Source organism: Nycticebus coucang, chromosome 1 (assembly GCF_027406575.1).
Source record: "Nycticebus coucang isolate mNycCou1 chromosome 1, mNycCou1.pri, whole genome shotgun sequence".
NCBI lineage: Eukaryota > Metazoa > Chordata > Mammalia > Primates > Lorisidae > Nycticebus > Nycticebus coucang.
This window is the reverse complement of record NC_069780.1, coordinates 157,582,226-157,588,162: the sequence shown is the minus strand read 5'-3', so window position 1 is coordinate 157,588,162 and position 5,937 is coordinate 157,582,226. Positions and strand designations below refer to the sequence as shown.

General features: G+C 36.1%; 1 pseudogene; it reads left to right on the top strand.

Annotated features, from left to right (window-relative positions):
- Nucleotides 1–1,065: 1,065 nt before the first annotated feature.
- Nucleotides 1,066–1,848, top strand: LOC128589646 (40S ribosomal protein S3a-like; annotated as a pseudogene).
- The last annotated feature ends 4,089 nt before the right edge of the window (nucleotides 1,849–5,937 follow it).

Below are 5,937 nucleotides of genomic sequence, written 5' to 3'. Positions count from 1 at the left end.
TTATAGGCACTGTATTGATTTCGAGTTATTTAACAAATATGTGTTGTGACATATTCTATGTCAGGGATATAGTGATCAACAAATTAGACAACATTTCTGCATTTTAGGTAGGGGTGGGGGAGCAGACAAGTAATATTGTATGTTATAATTCAATACAGAAGGGAAATATAAAAAACAAAGGAAGAGGGTATAAGGAAAAAGATAGACGCTCTTTCGGAACATATTTTTTTAACTTGGGTCCCATGTAGTCAACATTTCAACTCTGAAGCAGTTGCTTTATCATTCCTTTCCACACATGAGGAAAATGAGGGTTTGCTAGACTAATTTGTGAAGACTTCATGGCTAAAAAGTATTATAACCATGGTGGTTTTCTTAGTGTGAATCTAAAACTCTCAACAGAAAACAAGTGAATAAGCAGAGAAAATTATTCTCCCTTTTTCGCTGCATGGATAACATTCAAATTTTGTAGCCTGAAATTCAGTTTTCTTCTGTATCCTGTCACCCCGACTTCTTCCTACTGTGTCTCCAACTGCTATCCTGAATATCTCAGTGCTCCAGCTTAACTGGTATTTCCATATTTCTGAGACAAAATTATGACCTTCCATTCTTTCCCTGTGCATACTGATATTCTTTCCCTAGATTTTCTTCACTCTGCATATCAACTGTCTACTTCCCTTAACATCCATCTCATGTACTCCTCCTTCAATCTTTGCAGATCCCTCAGGCTTCTTCCCCTGCACTAATGCTCTGTAGAGATAACCATATTTATATCACATTTGACTCAATTTTATGCTCCTTTCACTGGTGTGTTTATGTCATCTAGCACAATTCCTGACAGATATTTAATATTTAGCAAATATAAGGTCCATTTTTCTTCTCCCTAAAATATGTTCATTAAAAGTCTAAAATAAAGATCAAGAAATCTTCTTCCTTGATTTGCCCAAAACAACTATTAATATCATATTTTAATGATAGATTTCTGAAAAATCTTGCTGAATTGAATATAATTCTTTAAAAAAACGATGCTTGAGACACCTCCACCCTTTTGGCTCACTGAGCACCATCATGGTGGTTGGCAAGAACAAGTGCCTTATGAAAGGCGGCAAAAGGGAGCCAAGAAGAAAGTGGTTGATCCATTTGTGGATTGGTATGATGGAAGGCACCTGCTATGTTCAATGTGAGAAGTATTGGGAAAACACTAGTCACCAGGACTCAAGGAACCAAAATTGCATCCGATGGCCTCAAAGGTCGTGTGTTTGAAGTGAGTCTTGCTGATCTTCAGAGTGATGAAGTTGCATTTAAAAAATTCAAGCTGATTACTGAAGATGTTCAGGGAAAAAACTGCCTAACTTCCATGGCATGGATCTTACCTGGGGCAAAATGTGTTCTATGGTTAAAAAATGGCAGACTATGATTAAAGCTCATGTTGATGTTAAGACTACCGATGGTTATTTGCCTCATCTGTTTTGTGTTGGTTTTACTTAAAAACGCAACAATCAGATACAGAAGACCTCTTACACCCAGCACAAACAGGTTCACCAAATCCGGAAGACAATGATGGAAATCATGACCAGAGAGGTGCAGACAAATGACTTGAAAGAAGTTGTCAATAAACTGATTCCAGACAGCATTGGAAAAGACTTAGAAAAGGCATGCCAATCTATTTATCCTCTCCATGATGTCTTCGTTAGAAAAGTAAAAATGCTGAAGAAACCTAAGTTTGAGTTGGGGAAACTCATGGAGCTTCATGGTGAAGGTTGTAGTTCTGGAAAAGCTACTGGGGACGAGACAGGTGTTGAAGTTGAACGAGCTGATGGATATGAACCACCAATCCAACAATCTGTCTAAAATTCAGGCTTTTTAATAATGACAAATAAAAAATCCTATTTGTGATTTTCTTTTCCTGAACATTCTTTTTAAATAGTCTTGACAGCATCAAGAAAAAAAAAAAAAAGAAAGAAAAAGGATGCTTAAACCTAAATGTCATATGTGATGTGATCTTAAGAACATGATATTTATAACTATATGCTTAGTGGGAAAGATAGCTATTAGTGAATATTGGGTGGCTTTTCTTTCTCTTGCTTAACAGTTTACCTTTTTTATCCACAAAAATAAAAAAGAATGTCTTTCTTTGCTGAGTTTCATCATGGGGAAATAATACATGCCAAAGTAAACTGCTTCTAGCAGTGCTATTGTTACCAGGCATAGCTAGCTCACAAGCATCGCTATACATTACTGCCACTGGAAAACATGCTGGAAACAAGCTTTGCTTTGTGTCACATGTGTGTCACCTACTTTTGAAACAAAAACTTCAGTGCCTTTGTATTCTATGTTCCATAAGCCAACATAGGCTATTTTCTCCTCCCCGTGATACATATTTCAAACCAAGGATGATGAACTATTTATGCCATTCAGAACTTCAATAGAACATTTGACATGGGGTGACTGACTTTAAATGAAACCATCAAACCAAACAACAGGTAATGAAACAAAGAGAAGTAAGGTGGAAAACTGTGGTGCTTATTCATCGGGAAAGTTCAGGCTAGCCACATAAACAATATGTGATGAAAGGCCACTGCCATAGTATTCTTCTGCAATCACATTTTATGCACATAAAAAATAACAGTCTAGAGAAAAAAGGCATAGGAGGCAGGGGACAATGCAGGTAGAGTAGAAACAACACTAGGACAACAGTGGGGTATCTAGAGATAAGCAGAACAATCGGTTTTTCTGACTGGTGTGCACCAGGCACAGAATGTTCAATAATCTTTGAGATTTGATAAAGAGAAGGAATAGAAATATTTCTGCTTCTGAGTCTTTAAAACTTAAAATAAAGCATTGCAATAATTTAGCAAATACATTGTACTTTATATTTTTGTGTTGTTAAGTTAATAGAAAATTTTAAAGTTACAGAAAATGTATAAAGTAGGTTAGACCCAACCAGTGCTGTGTAAGTGAAGGGCGAGGACAAATCACATTGACAGCACTGACATTTTACCCACTGGTTCATTGGGAAGCTGTAATCTGGACATTTAGAATGAGCACATCCTGGTAGTTAGCCAAGACTTATGTCAGGATCTTAACGTATGATGTTGATGTTGTCTAAGAACCTGCATAAGTAAGACTTCTTTAAATTCTCACTTTCCATACTGAAAGTACCATTATATAGTTGTACTTGGCCTTCAGAAAAATTAATTCCATCTGTTAATGACTCTGTGTTAAAATTAGATTTTTGCCATTGCTTCAGGCATGTTGCTTTCTCTGGACTGATTTGCTGATTTCTCTGGACCCTAGAGGGACAAGCAGAAGGCCACGAGATTCCTTCCAAAGCCTCGGCTCTGCCTTCGTTTGCTTACTCAGCCACCTTCTCCTTACCACTGTGATGATTAATAAACTGTTTGCAAGGACAAGCTACTTTCTATCCATGCAATCCACTTCTTTACTCTATAGTCCTAGTCTGGAACCAAACCCTCGATATCCTTGTAACATCTCTGTGTGTGTAGTATGTGTTTAGACACAGGTATAAATGAATGAAACATAGCTACCTGCAACAATATAGATGAATCAGAGAAACTGAATGTTGAGTATAAAAAGTAAATTTTCAGAAGACTTACACTAATTTTAGAAATTTCAGATTCCATCAAAATAGAACAAAATATTGTTTGGCAACATTTGCATATGTGGTAGAATTAGTTTTTAAATCCAGGAGAATAAATAGCACAACATTCAGAGTAGTAGGTAAATGAAATGGAAACTACCAGAAATATGAAAGTTGTATATACAAGTAACTTCAATGGTACTAAGATATTCTAACTTTTCAGATGTGAACATTTTATGATTATTTTATTATTATACTTCTTAACTTACCAAAATTAAAATGCATTATTTTGTATTACATATTAAATATCACATTAAATTTTATTAAAAATTAGTAGTAAAATATTGCATCAGGATTATTGAAATAAAAATTAAAAATAAAAATTTGCATTGAAATACATAATAAAAAAATTTAGAACAATTCATATTAAATATGTAACATATGGGTTTTACTTCTAGAAAAGTTATGAATTTCTTACTTCATTTGGCAAAATTGAGTATTGTATATTTTTCCTATATCCAGTTTGTATATTACAAACTAGAGTATTGTATATTTTTCCTATATCCTTTAATGCAAATAACCTGCATGAATTTCTATCAAGAAGTTTTTTTTCTGAGTTAATATTTTATCATTAACATCTAAAAATCAAGGATGTGAAGGTATAAGAGCATTCTTACTGTGCAAAAGAAGTACAATTGAAAGAAAATATCACTATTTTTTGAATCCCAAGAGGAAGAGTTATGCTATTTATCCACTGGTAAGTCACTCCACCTCTGTAAAGTCTTCAGGAGTTAAAAAGAGAGAAGCAAGAACTTCCTCACAGTTATTGTTTTATCTCCACCCCGCAACCCCACGCCCCATCACTGCACAAAATAGTAGTTTCGGTCAGTGGTTTCCCAGGTGCTATTCCTGGATGCATTAGCATGGTCTGAGTACTTACTAGAATTATAGATGTGACACCTCTCCCCTCGTCCTTATAACTCAAACTCCCTGGAAGTGAGTTTCTATAGTCTAAGTTTGAACAAGTCCCCCTGGTGATTTTAATGCACCCAAATTTTCAAAAGGTCTGCTCTATCTTACTACATCTCGTTTCATATAAGAACTTTAGTTTTCTCTGCTTCGACACTAAGATAAATATGACACTATATCTATAATAATGTAAAATTTAAATGTGATTTTACTAAAGAGTAGTTTGCTGAGAAGTAGGAGACCAGTGTTCAGGCTATTTTTCACAATAACATGTTCTCTTCAATTAAGACAAATATTCAAGGATTTCTGTTTTCCTGACTCCAGTGATGAGGTTGGCCGACCAAGTGATTGCTACAAACATTTCAAGCTCAAATTTTAAATGATTCTATTTTATCTCTGAAAGTGTAAATATCAACATCTTCAAATATGGTCCTAATAATATTCAGTAACCATTTCCATAGCCCTGTCTCATGCACTCTGACACTTTTCAGTCATTCCTTTCTTTTTTTGTTATTGTTGGGGATTCATTGAGGGTACAATAAGCCAGGTTACACTGATTGCAATTGTTAGATAAAATCCCTCTTGCAATCATGTCTTGCCCCCATAAAGTGTGACACACACCAAGGCTCCACCACCCTCCCTCCGTCCCTCTTTCTGCTTTTCCTCCCCCCATAACCTTAATTATCTTTAATTGTCCTCATATCAAAATTGAGTACATAGGATTCACGCTTCTCCATTCTTGTGATACTTTACTAAGAATAATGTCTTCCACTTCCATCCAGGTTAATATGTAGGATGTAAAGTCTCCCTTTTTTTTTTTTTTTGGCCTGGGCTGGGTTTGAACCTGCCACCTCCGGCATATGGGACCGGCGCCCTACTCACTGAGCCACAGGTGCCGCCCCAAGTCTCCCTTTTTTTTAATAGCTGAATAGTATTCCATGGTACACATATACCACAGCTTGTTAATCCATTCCTGAGTTGGTGGGCATTTAGGCTGTTTCCACAATTTGGCGATTGTAAATTGAGCTGCAAGAAACAGTCTAGTACAAGTGTCCTTACGATAAAAGGATTTCTTTCCTTCTGGGTAGATGCCCAGTAATGGGATTGCAGGATCAAATGGGAGGTCTAGCTTGAGTGCTTTGAGGTTTCTCCATCCTTCCTTCTAGAAAGGTTGTACTAGTTTGCAGTCCCACCAGCAGTGTAAAACTGTTCCCTTCTCTCCACATCCACACTAGCATCTGCAGTTTTGAGATTTTGTGATGTGGGCCATTCTCACTGGGGTTAGATGGTATCTCAGGGTTGTTTTGATTTGCATTTCTCTAATATATAGAGATGATGAACATTTTTTCATGTGTTTGTTAGCCATTCGT